Source organism: Polypterus senegalus, chromosome 10 (assembly GCF_016835505.1).
Source record: "Polypterus senegalus isolate Bchr_013 chromosome 10, ASM1683550v1, whole genome shotgun sequence".
NCBI classification, from domain to species: domain Eukaryota; kingdom Metazoa; phylum Chordata; class Cladistia; order Polypteriformes; family Polypteridae; genus Polypterus; species Polypterus senegalus.
In genome coordinates, this window is record NC_053163.1 from 32854286 (window position 1) to 32874738 (window position 20453).

The following is a 20453-nucleotide window of genomic DNA, read 5'->3' on the forward strand; positions in this document are numbered from 1 at the left end:
TGACGGAACTGATGAAATATGGTTTCAGCAGGACAGGGCTATGTGCCATACATCCCAGGAGACAATCACCTTGCTTCGTGAAAAATTCCCAGAGCATCTGATCTCGTTTCATGGCAGCGACCAAGAATGAACTCCGAGGTCATGTGACCTCACACCTTGTGACTTCTTTTTATGGCGATATGTGAAGTCACAAGTTTACTTGAACAAACTTCAAATGATTGCCGAACTGAAGAGGGAAATTGAACGGGTAATCTGCGAAATCAACAGGGACGTCTGCGAAAGTTAATTTCAATGATCAAATGACTGCCTGCAGGGAAAGCGAAAGTGGACATATGCTCAATATAATTTTTCATTATTAAATCGAAGTACATGTTGAATGAAATGAAATAAAAAAATTGAATTTTGCTTCGATTTTGGCTTATTTATTGCATTTTTAAAAACTGTGTACTTTATGAAACACCCTCTACAAGCTCTTAAGGTGTTGGCAATGTGATCACAAAAATGGAAGTGATGCATCGCATAGTCTAAATAAATGATAATTTCTCAATCTTTTGTCAATCAACATAGCACACTAACCATTACAGTATACTGGTCATATAACTAAATATGCAAAATCACAGAATTCTTAAGTTCTTTAATCACTGAAAAAGATCTAATTTAACACTTAGTCATAATCACCAATAATGTGAACTAGCAGTAATAAAGAGCAACAGACCCGTGTGTTTTCCACCTTCAAGTAAAGCTATCAAATAACTCTGTGTAAATATGTAAATGCCTAACTGATTAATAATGTGATTAAAATTCATAATTACAAACTTGCTAGTTACATGCTGAAGCAGATTCTCTTTGTGTGCTCTGTTTTTTTTTTGCCTGTACAATTAACAGTAATGAACAGTAATCTCAAGCAGAATGATATTTGCAGCTAGATATTCCAACTGTCTTGCCAAATGTCTTGCCATGTGCCCCTTCTACACATACTGCAGAACACAAACGTTTAGCAGTAAAAAAATTAATTTATTTCTACCATTGCCTTCCAAACACTAATGAGTTTCTTTCCAGAGACAAAAGTTTTGGCTCGAAGACTCTTTCATTTCCGCTTGAAGTAACTTTTCTTAGCTACTGCGTTTATCCCACCCCCAACTTAAAATAATTATACTTAATCACCAAAATATCAAATTAAACGTAACACTTGTTGCATAAACAAAAAAAAAAAAATAGATGTGAAGTTTGTTTTATGTCTACTATGTACTGGTGAGTTTCCTGAATTAATTCGTTCCAGACTGCCAACCTGCCGTTTAAACAGCATTTCTGAAATGAATGAAATGGCATATGTCGAAGCCACCACCTAACTGAAAACAAAGAATTGTAAAATACAATTTAAATCTTAAATTAAATTCAGAATACCCATCACTGAGTTTCCCATAGTTAAGATAGTTTGTTATATGTTTATATATGATATAGAAAGTGATTTGGGCTTTGATAAAAGCACACTTGATTAACAAAAATGACATAGAAACACTTACCTTTTCATTTTATTTCCAAAATTTCAGTGGTTTTTGGAGACGGGGTGATTTATGAAGATATCTGTTAGGCCTAAAATGCATTTCAAAAATCATATCCCGAAATGCATTGCATTTTCTGGTAACACTAGAATGTAAAAACATTGGAAGCAACAAAATATCCTGTAATTCTTAACATTTAACAGTAAAATAACATGAATACACTAATTTACTGGTGAAAAAATGCAGCAATTTTTTACAGTGTGTGAGTGGAAAACGTGTTAGTACAATCTATGCCTTTGCAAGATCCTTGCTTCTATATCTTACAGAAAAAGTAGTAATTAATATTGTTTAATAGTACTTGATACCAAATGAGTACAGTTTGAGTATCGAAGTATCAATTACTATGGTATCGATCTGCCCATCCCTAGTGTTTAACTTAACTACGCATTACTCCAATTTGACTTGATTTAAGATTTTAAATTAATGAATTTATTGCAAGTCTGGACTGACTGTGCTCACTTTATCTGGCATGCATAGCTAACTTTTTTAGGCGCAGACATAAATCACTGACACAGAAGTACAATTGAATGCTTTTTACGCATATGAGATTTAGCCTGTGGCGTGAGTGCGTGTTAGACAGATCATTTACCTGAGTCTCACCTTTGCAGACCTGGAATGAGATGAACAAAACAATGTTAACGTTTGATTCCATATTTAATTTTGTTCTCCTTTTACAAAACAAACTCTAAAGTAATAGAGGTGATTGTGAAAGTGCTGCGTCTTACACACAAAAAATACATCAAAATCTGGGAGCCATCTTTTGATGAATTCATCTCTACTACTGGTAAGAATGAGGTTTATGACTTTAATACATAGGACGGCGTTTAAAGGAAATAGCTTGAAATTGTAACTTTTTAAAAACTTTTTAAAAATTATTTGTTTAATTGTCTTTTCAGCAGTAAGAGAAAAGTTTCCTATTCCTCTGGACAAGACAGTTAAAGTGTCAGATGAGGCAGGCACAGAGGTTGATGGGGATGTCTTTGATTTGCTGAACACCAAGGACATATGCTTTGTAATAACAGATGACAATAACGATAAACTACAAATTCTTCAATATTTACTCTCTATTATTATCTTAATATACAGCACTTCAGGTTATATTCGACTATAGGACTGTGCTGATCTTGTTAGCCTTTGGTTTTTTGCCTTTAAGTGCTTTAAATTTAAACACTCTTTTATTATAAACGATCTGCTACCTGAATATTTAGCAAGTTGCTTAGTTTTTCTAAAAGCTTTGGCTGTTTTTTCATGCAGAATGAAGTGATGAGGGCGACATGGTGGCGCAGTGGTAGCACTGCTGCCTCACAGTTAGGAGACCAGGGTTTGCTTCCCAGGTCCTCTCTGCGTGGAGTTTGCATGTGTTCCCCGTGTCTGCGTGGGTTTCCTTCCACAGTCCAAAGACATGCTGGTTAGGTGGATTGGAGATTCTAAATTGGCCCTGCGGTGGGTTGGCACCCTGCCCGGGATTGGTTCCTGCCTTGTTGGCTGGGATTGCCTCCAGCAGACCCCTGTGACCCTATGTTCGGATTCAGCAGGTTGGAAAATGGATGAAGCGATGACATACTGTAGCTTCATTTTGAGGAAAAAAAATATTTCCCTCAGATGATGTTCCAATGCCTCATCCATCATGGATACACTATCAATATCAAGTTGAAACAGTGATGTTGATATTTTGAGTCTGTCACAAAAATGAGCAACACATAATGTTCTGGATAGTACAGAAGCCAAAGACGAACTTAGTTTGTACTTAGTTTTAAAATATGTTTTAATGTTGTGTTTCTTTTTCTCTTTAGTTGATGAAGAGTATTTTACTTCAAAGGTCCAGAGGCGACATTGTACTTACAGAGCATATTGAAGCTGGAACACTTTGTGACCGCACAAGGTGACAAATGCTCAACATCCTTACAGCCCATATGACCATTGCTGAGAGGTAGGATTTACTAATGCAGCACTACCTGTCTAACAATAAACACATGTACATTATTCTTTTAGTGAACTTGAATGGATTCATTCATTTTGTATTAGTGTTTAAGGGAGTGCAGGCCAGCATCCTTTAGTATATTATTACCTTTGGCCTTGCTGAGCACATCTTATTTAATGATTTTTGTCAGTCAAATGTATGGGTATTCTGTTTTTGTCTTTAATTACTTATTTTTATTTTGTTGTAGAAGAATATACCATTGATTAACAAAAGAAAAGTATGCCTTGGGTATCATCACTTTGTTTCCAGTCCACTGAGATCCACTGTCCAGGAAAGGATATGTAAGATTGTTTTTCTCAAATACTTTATAGGTTTTAATTTCTTATATAAAGTACATAGAAAAAGATCGTAAGAACCTTTGTAGATAATCATATGTTTCAAGCACAGTTTTTTTTTAGTTGTTAGTATTTGTCTGCTTCCTACTTCTCAGATAAGTGGTAAATGTCAACACATCCATCCATCCATCATCCATCTTCTAACCTGCTATATCCTGACTACAGGGTCATGGGGGTCTGCTGGAGCAGCCAACACAGGGCGCAAGGCAGGAACAAATCCCTAGGCAGGGCATCAGCCCACCACAGGGCACACACACACACACACACCAAGCACAATTTAGGATCGCCAATGCACCTAACCTGCATGTCTTTGGACTGTGGGAGGAAACCCACACGGACACGGGGAGAACGTGCAAACTCCACACAGGGAGGACCCTGGAAGCAAACCCGGGCCTCAAAACTGCCAGACAGCAGCACCACTACTGCACCACCATGCCACCACAAATGTCAACACAATATTATACAATGCAATACAACTTATTTTTGTATAGCCCAGAATAACACAAGGATTGCGACAATGTGCTTTAACACACCCGGACTTTTGACAGCCCCCCAGCCTTGACTCTCTAAGATGACAAGAAAAGAACCCTTGTAGGGTAAAGAAATGTTAAAACCTTGGGAAAGGCAGTTCAGAAAGAGACCCCTTTCCAGGTAGGCAGGGTGTGCAGTGGGTGTCAAAAGCAATACGATACACAGAACACAACACAAGTAATACTCAATACAATACAATAGTACAATAATAATATTACAAGAACAGAGTGAAATGCAAGAGTAGATGATATGACATAATTGGATTCCGATTTGTTTACAGTCCTGGAGGCCTCAGCCATCAAGCTGCCTCCCCCCTACTGGCCATTCCTCAGCTAAGTCAGTGCTGAGCCAGCCAATCTGATGAAAGGAACTTCTACCCGATGATTCCAGTGCTCCTCCATCAGAGATGACTTTTTGTTAGGCAGGCAAAACAACTTGGCAGGTGGGCAGTGACACCAAGTGCCACATTTGAGTACTGAGAAGAGAAACAGAAGAGGTGAGGGTTGATAACAAATTAGAACTATCATATTACTTATGTCTTAGTGCTAATGACTAACAACAGAGATGCAGTCTGTACAGTTAATCAGCAGCTCTAGTCAGGGTGTGCTAAACTGAAGTAATGAGCCTTTAGCCGGGGGTTTGAAAGCTGAGACCGAAGGGGCATCTCTTATAGTAGCAGGCAGACCATTACACAGTTTAGGGGCCCTGTAACTAAAAGCTCGACCTCCCACTGTTATTTTATTAATCCTTGGAATCATAAGCAGACCGGCACCTTGTGATCTTAATGTGTGTTCAGATAAATAAGCTGGACCTTGGCCATTTAAGACTTTATATGTTAAAAAGAGGATTTTGAAATCTGCCATAAACTTAACCGGGAGCTAGTGTAAGGATTTAAGAACTGGAGTTATGTGTTTGTATTTTCTTGTTCTTGTAATAATTCTTGCAGCAGCAGGCTGTACAAAGAACAGTTTGAACAGCCAGTGAACACCGCATTGCAGTAGTCAATCCTACTAGAAATAAATGCATGAATTAATTTCTCAGAATCCTGTTTATTTAGAAAACGCTTTAATTTCCCAACATTTTTAAGATGGAAGAAACATGTTTCAGACAACTTTGTAATATGCGCTTGTAATGACATGCTAGAGTCAAAGATAACTCCTAGATTGCGGGCTGATTCAGTAAAGTTAATGGTGATTCCAACTGAGTTAAATGATGACAGAATATTGTTGTGATCAGCGTCATTCCCTCCAACAATTAACATCTCTGTTTTATCATAAAGTGCCTGTCATATCTATCTATCTATCTATCTATCTATCTATCTATCTATCTATCTATCTATCTATCTATCTATCTATCTATCTATCTATCTATCTATCTATCTATCTATCTATCTATCTATCTATGCAGAAAGCCCCAGTTCCATCTTTTCCATATCAGAGTACACCATTATAGACGAAAAAGGGTGGAAAGTCGCTTTTATTGCTTTCAAGATTTTTTATTTTTCAAGCTCTGTTTCTGAGCTGTTTTATTAGGAGAAAGTCAAAGGTTTGGGCAGTTCCAGCCTGTAACCTGAAGGCTATCACAGAGTCGAGAAACACAGCTGCATCCTAAATTAAGACAGTTACCATGACTGGAATGTAATGTTTAGGCCGACTGTGTCAATTTTATGGTTCTTTGCTGGTTTGAATGAAACCTTTGATAGACAAAGCACCATTTCATTCTGAGACCAGTGATTTGCATGTGAAGTTGGTTCTTTGTGCTTTGAACAACTAATATGTCAAAATGTAATGTATAGTAGGCTACCGAATAGGTTAAGATAACCTGAACGTAACCCGTGTTACAAGTATGCAGCAAGAGTCCTCATACAATTTGGAACTCATTTCTGTTTTACAGATCTGGTACCATTTATTCATGATTATTTACTATACAGAGACTGTTATGGATTGAAATAAAGAAAGGTTCTTTCTGGAACTTTCACATGGATGCTAACTTTGGGAACCAAAAATGGTTCCCTTATGGCACTGTCTTGAAGAATCACTCTGGCACCTTTAATACTGAAATGATATATTCTTTTAATTGCTTAAAAAGAGTTTGAGACAGTGGCCTCACAGGCTCTGCCAGTGTCCAGGATTCAAATGTCATGCCTCCTTGCTGTCCTTAAGTGAATAATAATAGAAGACCACTGGTCAGGCACAGACAATTAACAGATGCATTATATCCATCTGTGCATTGGTGATCCTAAACTGTCCCTAGTGTGTGCTTGGTGTATGGATGTATGTGTGTGTGCCCTGCGTTTGGCTAGCGCCCTGCCTGGGGTTTGTTTCCTGCCTTGCACCCTATGTTGGCTGGGATTGGCTCCAGCAGACTCCTGTGACCCCGTAGTTAGGCTATAGCGGGTTGGATAATGGATAGATGGATGCATTATATCCATCTGTTTCCCAGACCTGTTTTTTTGTAAAGGTAGTAAGAGTAACCCATGATCTGAGCCTGTTCCATCCAATAAAAAGTACCCGTAGTGGGGTCCAGTTTTGATAATCAAAATGTAAGAACCACCTATTAGTCAATATGCCTGTCCTCCACAGGGCAAACATCATGTATGTATACACAGTCACAATCTTGTCTTATCATAATCACAAAATTTTAAATAATAATAACACCTGATGATTTGCAATGATTTAGTAACTCATTTAACACCCTTAGTCAGAGATGGCACAACAAGTAACACTACACGGCATTGTGCGGCCCCAGCTATTCTCGTCTTTATGGACTTAACTGAATTTGCTTGACAAATATGCGCCATCAGTTCTGAACATAGCAACCTGTGTTTAATAAATAAAGAAATAAACACATAAAGGTACAAGGTAGAATTCGTTGATGTAGATTATTTTTTAAGATCGTGTTGAGTCTTGTTTTAACAGCCACGGGAACTGCACAAAATTGCATTTTACTTCACAAAATTAATTTATTTTCTAAGGCAAGGTTTTGCACTTAAGACATACCTAAAATGTTGATGTGTGTTTTGATTATTAAGATGATTATTACTATTAGAATTTGAGATAAAGCACTTTGGAAAGCGACAGATACAAAGAACGCATGTTTATTCATAGCAGGCACCCATCTGATGAAGATAAAATCAGAATCATAATCAGAAAACTTTACTAATTCCTAAGGAAATTACTTATGTTACAACTTAACAACAGACAAGGGACATGTTACACTAAGAACAAGTATAAAGTAATCATGTACATAGAAATAAAGTATATTAAATGTAAGTATAAAACTATTTAAGTTAATATTGTACATTATGAGAAAAAATCAGGTAAAGTGTGGGTGAGTGACCAGAAAAGGAGTTATGATGGCTGTGAGGAGGAAGGATTTCCTGAGACGTTCAGTGGAGCACTTGATGCTAGTCAGTCTACTGCTGAAAACGCTCCTCTGTCCAACCACAACACTATGAAGTGGGTGATCAGCATTTTCAATAATAGACCGAAGCCTAGACAACATTCTCTGATCTGCCACAGTTTCCAAGTTTCTCTCCTACCACAGACGCAGCCTTCTGAATTAGTTTGTTTAGTCTCCTGATGTCTGCCACTTTAATGCTGCTCCCCCAGCATGCCACAGCGAAGAAAATGGCACTGGCAGCCACCCTGTCATAGAACATCCGCAACATAGTGCTGCTGACACTAAAAGATCTGAGCTTGCGTAGGAAATACAGCCTACTTTGACCCTTCTTGTATTTGGCCAGCGAGTTATTGGACCATTCTAGATTATTGTTCATATACAGCCCTAGATACTTAATTTTCCCCTTTCAAAAACGTGATGAACATCAATGCAGAAAACATGACACTATGTACAGTACTATTCCAACAGGAAGCATGCTGTGTAGTTGTTTTGTAGCTGCAGGGACTGGTAGTAGACTAGACATGGTTGAGAGCAAGCTGAACGGAACAAAGAACAGAGATGTCCTTAGTGAAAAGTGTTACTAGAACTCTTTGGACCTCAGACTATGTCAGAGGTTCACCTATCAACAGGACAATAACCCTAATCACAAAGCAAAGACAACACAGCCAGAGCCTGGACTTAAACGTAATTAGACGTCTCTGGAGTGACCTAAAAATAGCTATCCTCTGACGGTGTCCATTCAGCCTGACAGAACTTGAGAGGATCTGCAGTGAAGAATGTCAGATAATCCCCATACCCATGAGTGTGAAACTTGAGTGAGTCAAACCCAAGCAGACTCCAGGCTGGAATCTCTGTCAAAGGTGCTTCAACTAAGTACTGAGTAGAGGGTCTAAATACTTGTGTCAATGTGACATTCCAGTTTTTTTTCTCTTTGTCATTATGCTGCTTAATGAGGGAAAAAATGAATTTAAATTATGTACTGACGCTAGGCATATTTGTTCCATACTGTGCCCAAGAGCGATTGCCCCACCTCTCCCTACTCCCACGATGGCCTGCACTCATACTGTACTTGACGTTCTGGCCACATTTTGAGATCCGAACGTGGAGTGACAGCATGCAAGTCAAAATGATTTTTCTTATTTTGTGGTTGTTTTGGAATCATGTAGTGCGGGAAAATGCTCTACACTCTTGTAGATTTATTGAGCGTACAGCAAAGCATTTTGCTGTTAATCATGATACACGTACAAGAAGATATTTATGAAGACAAATGATGGCAAGGGGGGAATTTACAGCTTTTCTTGCTATCTACCATTCGCATTCATGAGTAAGGTGAGAATAAAAACCTGTTTTTAACTCAGAAATGGTATTGACTGAAAGGAGAATTCCACTATCTGACTTGCTGCATTATTGACGTCAAGTCTGTTTTCTGTGCTCGGGCACGTTTAGCGATCACACTGTTCCCGAATGTTACTGAACCATGCTTGGGCCCACTTTTTCCAAGTGGGACAGGGCACGGTACAGTTGGCACGGAGCAATTCCACTACTCAAATGAACTAGTTTTTACAGGGTTACATGTGGACAAACGTGCATCGAACGAACTGCCTGTGTGAGTACACCCTAAGACTCTGATGTCCTTATCCTGTTGTAGCAGACAAAGAAACCAGCTAAGATTCACACTGCCTTTGATGGTGATTTATTTATTTTTTCGGTGGGGATCCAGGGAACACACCCAGCCTTGGCCTGACTCACACACACTCCCTCACAGAGACAAAAAAGCAACTGGTAATAAAACAGAAATTGATGAATGTATTAAACAATAATAAATGAAATATAACTACACAAACTAAATGATCCCACCCCAGTTCCCTTTATGGCGATATACAATAAACACGAATTCAACAATAACAAACAACTAACAAAAACCACACACGATGAAGTCCTTGAAAAACAGCAATCGATGTATGAAATGATGGAGATAGATAGACCAGAGATGTGAATGTAAAGACAATTTTACTTGTATTTTCTGAAGTTGACAAATGATGGGATCAGGAGTGCTCATTTCTTCAAAGGCAGACACAGAATTCAAATTAGTCTTCATGAAGCAGGTAGACACTAGACAGTCCATACACACATACAGGAGGTAATCCAGGACAAAACAAGAATCCACAGGCAGTAAACGGGAAGGCAAACAGACAGGCAACTCAAGACACGAAACAACAAAAGACTTCTCTTCCCCTCAGTATAACTGGCCTTCTTTTAAATCTCGCTCCTGCCTCCTTGTTCCCACCAGCCCCTGCACCCTCAGCAGACGACCAATCAGAGCCACTGTGGGGACTATTGAGAGTTGAAGTTTTCACTCCCCAGTAACACCACTACAACCCCCATCCCTAGGCTGTGGTGTACAGCTGAACCAAGGCTTGAGGTTAGAGATGTTTACAGTGTCTGCTTTTTTGGTCCCCAGCAATCCCCACTTTACTAAATAGGTTATAGTACAGGTGTCGAACTCCAGGCCTGGAGGGCCACAGCAGCTACAGGTTTGCATTCTAACCCTTTTCTTAATCAGTGACCTGTTTTCACTGCTAATTCACATTTTAATAGCCCTGTTAGAAGGAATCAGTCCTCTGAATTGATTCGTTTCCTCATTAAAATGCAGCCAAACAGAAATGAGAAACTTGAAACAAGCCAACAGATGACCAGCTAAACTGGGGTTTCAAACTCCAACCAGTTTTTTAATAAGAAGCCAATTCTTGCTGTTAATTAAACTCATTATTTAATTCTACGGCTTGTTGTTGCTCTCGTTCTGCCACAGCTGACATTTCCAAAACTGTTGATTTGCTGTTTTTCATAAGAACATCGTCAAAGTGTTTTGGTGAGTTGAGAGATCAACCTTACTGAAACCTTTACCTTTCTTTATTTTCAGATATTGTGTGATGTGGCTTGTTTTATGTCTCATTATTGTTTGGCTGCTAATTAAGGAAAAAGAAACAACTAAAGGGCCTGAGTCAGGTTAATTAAAAGAAGTAATTAGCAGCAAAAACTGATCACTAATTAAGAAGTTGGTTAGAATGAAAACCTGCTGCCACTGCGGCCCTTCAAGATTGGAGTTTGACACCCCTGGGTTATAGGACCATTTTTCTGTATTATCTCAGCCAGGCCGAACTATTTTGGAGCCAGTTTTGCTGTGAATTTGTCGGAGGCTTTGGAGAGGGGATGCGTCCTGATCCAGACTTTCTCCCCAACCAAGAATTGTACAGGCTTATATGTCTGGCTGTACGATTGAGATTGCTTGGACTAGGACATCACCCTCCTCTCCTTCACCCATTGTGTAATTTTGTGTAATATTTGTAGATAACCGTGAATCGATGTGTTGAGTTTGGGTGGATTGTGATTGAGTATCCTTTCCAGAGGGCCATTAAGTTGTCTGCCTGAAGCTAACAATACAGGGGTTTCACCTGTAACCTCATGCACCACTGTGTTCAGTGCAAACTGGAGTTCAGGCAGTCATTTAGTCCAATCCTGATGGTGGTCTTCAACAAAAGATGCAATCATTGTCTTCAGGGTCCAGTTCACCTGCTCAGTGTGATTAGATTGGGGGGGTATGCTGTCGTCTTCAGGTGAACCACCCCCTACTGTCTCCAAAACTCTTTAGCCACTGAGCTTGTAAACTGCGAGCCCTGGTCTGTGATGATGTTCTTTGGCACCCCCCATTGGATAAATATCTTGTGCTTCAGGGTGGACCATATCTTCTTGGCTGTGGCATTAACCATGGGCCATAGCTCCAACCACCCAGTAAAATAGTCCACATCCACCATCAGTTAAGTCTTCAGGTCCTTAATTGAAGGAAATGGTCCCATTAGGACCACACCTAGGCTCTCCCCTGGGATAGAGATGGTTACTGGCTAAAGCTTTCTTGAGAGGAGACAAGGTGAGGTTTTATATTGCTGACAGGTGGTACAAGTCTTAACATGAGACCAGACGTTTTTGCATATCGACGGCCACCATGCCACCTCCAGAATTTTGAACAATGTCTTTGTGCGTCCAAGGTGACTGCCGATCGGGTTGTCATGGTAATATTGTAGGAACTGGGGCACATATGTCTCAAGCACTACCAACTGATACAGGTAATCCCGATCTTTTGTTGGTACACAGCGATAGTGCCCCTTGAAGTTACCTATAATGTATGCGGTCAGGCCTCCCTTCTGTGCCCTCTTTTAATCTCTGACATACAGTACGAACAGCTTGGCATTGAACAATATCCTGCATGTTCAGGGGAAGTTCAGACCAAGGGTTAGAGACCGATAATGCACATACCACAGGTGCAGGCTCCTGCACCCGTGACAGAGCATCAGGCACAATATTAGCACAGCCCTTTCGATAGCACACCTTGAACATAAACTGTTGGAGGTGCAATACCCACCTGCTTAACCTAGATGTGGTCTTTGGGCAATTGAATGCCCAGGTCAGTGCCTGATGGTGAGTGTAGATTTCAAACACTGTCCCCTCCAATTAATGATGCCACTTCTCCATGGTCCACATGACAGCGAGGCATTCCTTCTCAGTGGTGGAATAATTGTACTTGGCACCCTTCAGTGACCATGAAGCATAAGGCACAACTCTTTCCTCCCCCTGATTTATTTGGTAGAGGAGCGCTGAGTCCAAGGTCACTCACGTCAGTGTGAATCTGGAAGGTTAGTGTTGGATCTGGGTGTTGCAGGATGGGTGGAGATGACAAAGCCTTCTTAAGCACTTCAAAACAGTCCTGGCATGCCTGCTACCATTCCCTAGGGGACCCCTTCCTCAGCAGTTAAAACAATGGAGCTGCAGTCAGTGAACCCTTTCACAAACTTGTGAAACCACCCAGCCATCCCCAGGAAGCACTGGAGACTTTTTACTTCTTGGGGTAGTCCATGATAGGTTTAACTTTCTTTGGGTCTACCCATACCCCATCCGCTGACACCACATGACTGAGGAAGGTAAGCTTGTTTTGTAGGAATCTACACTTCTTAGTGTTGAATGTAAGATGAGCCTTGTGTAGTCACTGGAAGATGATGTCAAGGTCATTCAGATGTTGTTGGACAGATAGGGAGAACACAATGATGTCATCAATATATACGAAGCAGGTCTTTCCAATTAGCCCCCGGATTACCTCTTCCATACAGCTCCGGGTGATAACGGTGGTCTTCTCAGTGCTACACATCTCCATCTTCACCTGCCAATACCCAGACTTCAAATCTAGGGAGCTGAACACTACCACCCCATGCAAAGATTCCAAGATGTTGTGGATGAATGGCATGGGTTATGTATCATTCATGGTCTTCTTGTTCAGCTCCCAATAATCCACACAGAATTGGTAGGTCCCGTCAGGCTTTTGAATGAGCACTGCAGGGCTAGCCCACGGTGAGGTGGAAGGCTCGATGACCCCATCTGCCAACATCTGCTCGACCCACTCCTTAACTATTCTTCTTTTCAGAGGTGACACACTGTAGGTTCTGTGCTGAACCAGGACTGGCTCGACTGTGTGGATGTGGTGACACACCACCTCTGTCTGACCCACTTTGTCCACACAGGGTGCCATCTCATAAGCAGTGGCTGAACAAGCTCCGGCTGATCAAAAATTGCCTTTTCTACTGGGCTGGGCTTTTGAACCAACTGCGCAAGGTAATAATACAAGTTAGGCAAAACCAGATTGCTCTGAGCCTTCCTCCCAAACTGATGAACCCCCTAGCAACTCATACTCCAGCCGTGACAGGTGGATGATGAGCCCTACAGACATTAGTGAGTCCATTCTAATAAGGGCATTGACAGGTGGTCATCTACCAGGACGTATACCTCTGTCTCCCCGTGTGCCTTGTGCAAGCAGAGCCTCATAGGAACCTTGTGCCCTTTGCCTCGTGCACCCTTCCACCCTTTCGCACTTTCCCTTAACTGATCATGAGGCACTTTAAGCTTTTCCCAGAAGCTGTATTTCATAAGGGTATAAGAGCTGCCTGTATCTATGACCACCTCTCCTGTAATCCCACACACTTGTATGCACACCACTAAGAGGGGCAAGGTGGCCTGCACCAAGGTGAGATCGGCATGGGGTTCCACTGGGGCTTTCCCTTGTGGTTTGGGACAGGAATCTTCCAGAGGTGTGCGACCCTTATGAAACCCACCAACCTGGATAGCTGCCCAGTCCTTTTCCACTCGGGACCCCAACTTTACCAACTCGTCCACTGCTGCCACCCAAGGGTCACATGCATCAAGGACACTTTGCCATATCTCTTCCTCACGCATGTCAGAACACCACTTAAGGCACAACGCACATAATTAAAAGACAAAGTCCCTGAGACTCTGTGATTGCTTTTGCACAAAGGTCTGGAGCTTTCTTCCCACAGCACCTGGTACAGATCCGAGAGGAACGCATTCAGAAAGGCAGCAAGAAACTCCACTCAGTTGTTACACTTGTGCTGCTTAGCAAACCACCAAGCATTAGTGGGATTGCTGAGTGCCGTGCTCAGAAATCCCCGTAGCTCTGCACTGCTCAGTCGATGCAGCTTTATGAACAGCTTAACCTCTTCTACAAAGTCAACAATGCTCATGGGTGCACACTGAGGGGGTAAGCTTAGAGAACGACATTTTTTGCACTGCAACCAACAAGGACGACTGTCCCCAGTCATTCCCCACCCGCGCTATAAGAGTCAACTGCCTCAATGGCTGCGAGATGGCATGCTAGCTCTCCTGTACCTGCCTACTGATCTTCTCTCTGTCATACTTGTTTCCAGGCACTGCACACACCATGCGAAGGACCCTTCAAGACGCTGCACCCTCATAGCCACCTCACTGGATACTCAGGTGGCTGTGGCATCAATGAGGTCATAGATAGTCTTGTCTCTGTTGATAAAGCTGTGGACGATGTCATCCACTCATGACTCCAGTTGCTGTAGGCACAACATCAAGTCTTATATAATCCATTCCTTGCTGGTCTCGGGCTACACCGGACTGGAGACACACAAGGTATCCAACAGGCTCAAAGCTTCCTCTAGTTGAGGCTCTGACCATGACGTGGTGTGACCTAGGTGTCAGACGTATATTAATCAGGGGTACACTTGGCTCAAGCTCCTCATACTGCACTGTGCCTTCGACAGACATGACTTCTGTGTAAGTGAGATATATGCCTGGAACTAGAAGGGTATGTGTAAGAAACCTGGCTCCTACCTAGTTCACCAAAATCTGTAGCGGACTGAAAAACCCAGCTTAGATTCACACCACCTTTGATGGTGATTTATTTATTTTTTCGGTGGGGATCCCAGGAATGCACCCAGCCTTGACCCGACTCACACACACTCCCTCACAGAGACAAAAAAGCAGCCGGTAATAAAACAGAAATCACTAAATGTATTAAACAATAATAAATGAAATATAACTAAACAAACTACATAATCCCAGCCCCTTTACATTGATATACAATAAAAACAAATTCAACAATAACAAACAAACCACAAACAATGAAGTCCATGAAATGATGGAGACCAACCTGCTGTATGTGAATGTAAAGACAATCTTGACGAATAATGGGATCAGAAGCGCTCCTTTCTCTGAAAGTCAATGCACAATCCAAACCAGTCATCACACAGCAGGTAGACACCAGACAGTCCATACACATATGCCGGAGATAATCCAGGACAAAACAAGAATCCACAGGCAGTAAACGGGAAGGCAAACAGACAGCCAACTCCAGGCACAAAACAATAAAAGACTTCTCTTCCCCTCAGTATAACTGGCCTCCTTGTCCCTCAGCAGATGACCAATCAGAGCCACTGGAGGGACAGCTGGGAGTTGAAGTTTTCACTCCCCAGTAACACCACAACACTCTTATGCAGTTGTACATCTGTGTCTTCCTCTGCTTTTTCTATTCTAGTTTGCCAACTCCTCTCAAAGTAGTACTAGACACCTTTTCAGGAAATGTTGTTTCTTTACAATTTGTTGCATGGAAAAAACCTTATTTTCACAAAACAAAACAAAAAAAATTGTTTCATTTTGGCATTTATAAACCAAGAATTGAATACCAGGACCTTGCAACCCAAGACAAGGCAATTTACTTGTTGTATTGTACAGAATAAAAGGTTTCAGCTGACACAATTACTAAGTTTCTCCAATAACCGATAAGCATTTAAAGAAGATTAATTAGGAATACACAAAGAGAGTTGACCATTAGGTGGAGTTTTGCAGTCATATCTCAATAATAAATTATAAATCAGTTATTTCAATAGCCATTTGCAAGATTAGTATAGTCCTGGTAGTATTCTTAAATCAGTGTAATAGTACTTTGATTAAAAAAAGTATCAAAAAACACATGAACATCTCCAGTGATTCCAAACATTTGAATGCTAGTGTACTTCACAATATACTTGTATTTATTTAGAGAGAGGAAAGGAAATATTACACTTTCTTGAAATGCGATCCATTATTAATTATTTGATCATTTTGCCATTTTAAAGCTGAGGGGGCAGTGCAGACATTAGGAAGACAGGCCCAAAAAAACCCTCCAACTGATGATACAAGTACACATCCAAAACCAGTGAAGGGACAGCGGTTCCTTGCTGTGAGATCTCAGTCCCAATAAGCTCCTGGAAAGCCACTTTTATGAAGAAGAGACTGTCATAAGCCCATGCTTAACCTGTCATTTAATGAAGTGTCAATAAGTGAGATAGTGGTATGGGGGTGGGGGGTTCGGTTGTACTACTTCCCTGCTAATCCAGCATCCTAAATTCAAGTCCTGTTCCTGGGACTTGGAATTTTTTAAGAAGAAGAAAAAGACTAATGAGGGAGGCCACAAAGATAACTCTGAAGGAGTTACAGCAGCTCAGATTGGAGAGACCGTGCTGAAAAAAAATCAATTGTTACAGCTTTATGGGACAGTGGCAAAAAGACAGTCAATGTTGAAAAAGCTCATGTGTCAAGTTGAGTAGAGTTTCCTAGAATGCACTTAGGTGGCTCTGGAAAATGATTCTATGGTGTGATGTGACCAAATTTGATATATTTGACCATCAGACTGAACTCCATACACTCCTCATTATTAAAAGCAAGATCGGCTCTAAGCTAAATCCGAGTAGGCTCTGTTCTGGGGCGCCATGATATGGAGGGAGCATAAAGGCATATCCCAAAATCCCCCCATTCCTTAATAGAATATCAGTGTTGCATCACATGTAACTTCAAAGGGAGCCCCCAGAATTTCAATATCATCTGATTTCCATGTAAGGCAACACTTTGATTTAATTTACTAATATGAACGAGCACCATTCTCTGAGAGGACCCCCCCCCCTGCTTTTAGATATCTTGTAACACAAATAGAAATGAGCTCCTACCTTCAAGGGTGAGACACTTCCAAACCTATGCCCTGATTAAAAACACAGCATCCTCCACCATAAAGCATGTCGGTGGAGACATCATGCTTTGGGGATGCTTCTCTGCAGCAGGTGCTGGAAGGTTTGTGAAGGTAAAACGAATGCAGCAAAATACATGGAAATCCTGGTGGAAAATCTCATGCAGCCTGCAAGAAACCTACGACTTGAGAGATTTGTTTTCCATCATAACAACTTGACAAATATAAAGCTACGGCTACAGAGGAATGGATTAAAAGCAACAATGTAAATGCCCTGGGGCCTCATGTATAAACGGTGCGTACGCACAAAAATGTTGCGTATGAACGTTTTCACGTTCAAATCGCGATGTATAAAACCTAAACTTGGTATAAAGCCACGCACATTTCCATGGTAGCTCATATCCTGGCGTATGCAAGTTCTCCGCAAACTGGTGGCACACAGCGTCAAAGCAGTGCTACTGTTCCAGTGTGGTAATCCTTTCTTTTTTAGATCCACATCCCTGACGTGGCTTTATAAATACACTTAAATTAACTGCATATTGTTTATTAGTTTAATGCATCTGATTGTAATTAACCTGGAAAAATATAATGGTCCACAGAATGGTCAAACTATTCTAAATACCATAATTGCTTTAGCGTTGTTACTCTCACTGCACCTCCTTCTTCTTCTTCTTTCAGCTCTTCCCGTTAGGAGTTGCCACAGCGGATCATCTTTTTCCATATTACTCTCACTGCACCACTCGGAGTATTTATATCACTGTATCAGAGTGGGGAATCAAAGATCTACAGAAGCTGAGAAAGAGAATTATTGGTATACAGCATCAAGCACGTGCTGCCTCAGCCATGCTGTCTATTAAACTGCTTTCACACGGCAAACATTTCAAAGCCTTTCCTGTACAGACCTCGTGGTTCACAAACAGTTTCATCCCAAGGACTTTAAACACACTCAATCAGTCCATCAAGTGCTCCTTGTAGAACTGTTTGTACTTATAAGTACAATTTATCCATCCATCCATTATCCAACCCGCTATATCCTAACTACAGGGTCTGCTGGAGCCAATTGCAGCCAATACACGGCGCAAGGCAGGAAACAAACCCCGGGCAGGGCGCCAGCCCACTGCAGAATAAGTACAATCACCTCACTGTAAACTTGCACTACAGTTACAATATTGCACAACCTGAACCACGTCATGAAGTGCGTATTTACATATGATGATGATATCATTTTTAAGATGAAATGCAGTAAAATATGTTTATTATATTATACAGATAAAACTTTAACTTTATTTAAATAATTTATATTATTAATAATTAAACATGCCAGGACATGGTGCCGTAGCGCTAGCGAGGAGCTGGCACTCCATTCACGGATTGTTCCTGCCTCGCGCTGTATTCTTGCTGGTGCTGACGCGACACTGGAAGGACAGATGGAGAGGATAATTAAACATGTACTATGAAGAAAAACTAAAATGTTCCTTAAAAGTTTTGAAGAATCGTTGTTCTAAGCTTACAGATGGCTTAACATCGATTACAGAGCTGATTGTGTGGCGATTGGGTATTTGGAGAAAGAAAAGTAAGGACAGGAATTGGAGGTTAGTACATTAGAAAGAGACAGTACTGCTGCAATAAATTATTTCATTGAAAATCACGCACGGTGCAGCAAGCACCTTGCGTGAGACATGAACAATCACTGCGCCACCGTGTTCCCATGTTTAATAGCATGCTTTAACTCCTATCATCATGAAAGTGATATCATGTATACATCTCAGTATTTTAATTATTCAGAGAGCTGTAATACAGTATCATGAAGTGTAATAGATTCTGTGTCCTGTTGGAGGAAGAGAGCTGGTTTAAGAAGTACGTAGTGACTCACACACATAGAGCACATAGAAGATCAAATACAAAACAAAGCATTTAATGTGCTACTTTAGTTACGATGGGGTTTGAGAAACTAGTAAATTAAATGATTTTAAGATGAAGTTTATGATGTTCTTCTTTAATGACAAAATAAACTATGTGATTAAAGTAGAAATTTTGAGATTGAAGTTGACATTTTGTGCTTTTTTCCCCACTGTGTGCCTATTTTGTTTCTCTGTACCCTAATAAGCTTTCATATGATACTCAGATGGTGGGCTACGACTTGCCTTTTCACGGCGACTTTGATATCTGACAACTTCTTTTTTATTTCGGGCACTGTGAACTTGAGCTTTCGAGTTTCTCCAACATGCTATGTCACTCGATCAACTTGCTTTTGTTGTTTATACCACTTTTGTAAACCAACAAATAGTATGTTTTTCCTTGCCTCCACTTGGTACTCGCTGAAATTCTTCTATTTTCCCCTGTGTTTTGCCATTGCCTTTTCATAGAAGGCTGAGCTTAAGGGCTATTTGTATCGATTTGCATATTCAAGAGGCATAATTCTGGGAGGAGTTGGGGTGGGGCAGCAGGCTCGTACACGTGCGTTACTTTTCATGCTGACCGGGATTTATGGAGCAGGAGAACGTGGAAGCTGGCGTTTGCAGAGATTTATGCATTGGGATTTTTTTCTGTGTAAGCACATTTCCACTTTTGTCCGTACCCCATGTTATAGTGTGAATTCTACGCACGGCGTTATGCATGAGGCCCCTGGAGTGGCCGAGTCAGAGTTCAGATCTCAATCCAACTGAGAATTTCTGGCTGGACTTGAAAATGGCTGACCACTCACAATCTCCATGCAATCTGACAGAACTTCGGGAGTTTTGCGATAAAGATTTTCAAAAAATGTCAATGTCCAGAGGTGTCAAGCTGATAGAGACCTGCACACACAGAGTCAAGGCTGTAATGGCTGCCAAAGTATTTACTGATTTGAAGGTGTCAGGGGCCACGGGGGATACTTGTGTGATCAGTTATTTTGTGTTAGGTATTTGTAAGTATTTTAGTTTACTTTGCAGAGATCTGTTTACACTTTGACATTAAATGTTCTTTTTCTGTTAATCAGTGAGATAAAAATCCAGATAAATCCACTGTGAATCTGTTAGACAGCACCAATCAGGATACACATCTCACATTGTAGGGTGTGTGTCCCAGCAGGCACAAGACCACATAGTGTAATGGGATGTTTGTTTAAAGAAAGGGATCCATGTGCACTAGTCATTTCCACATACAGAAATGGTTATTTGTAATAAATAAGAGTCCTTATTATCCTGAATCAGTAAGAAAGTGAGTGTTTAATGACCAGAAATCACACACACACACATTTATTCAAAAACATGTATGCTTCTTTATATATCCTCAAACAG

At 40.8% G+C, this 20453-nt stretch overlaps 1 long non-coding RNA gene across 5 annotated transcripts in view; it reads left to right on the top strand.

The window, feature by feature from the left end:
• LOC120537048 overlaps window positions 1-20453 on the top strand; it is a 34931-nt gene that overhangs the window by 11726 nt on the left and 2752 nt on the right. For 4 of the 5 annotated variants that reach the window (XR_005635253.1, XR_005635252.1, XR_005635251.1 and 1 more), the window contains exons 2-3: window positions 3356-3492; window positions 3731-3824. This is a non-coding gene — a long non-coding RNA (uncharacterized LOC120537048). Of the gene's footprint in view, window positions 1-2040; window positions 2347-3355; window positions 3493-3730; window positions 3825-20453 lie in introns of those variants that run through there. The other variant, XR_005635255.1, reaches the window with a different exon arrangement.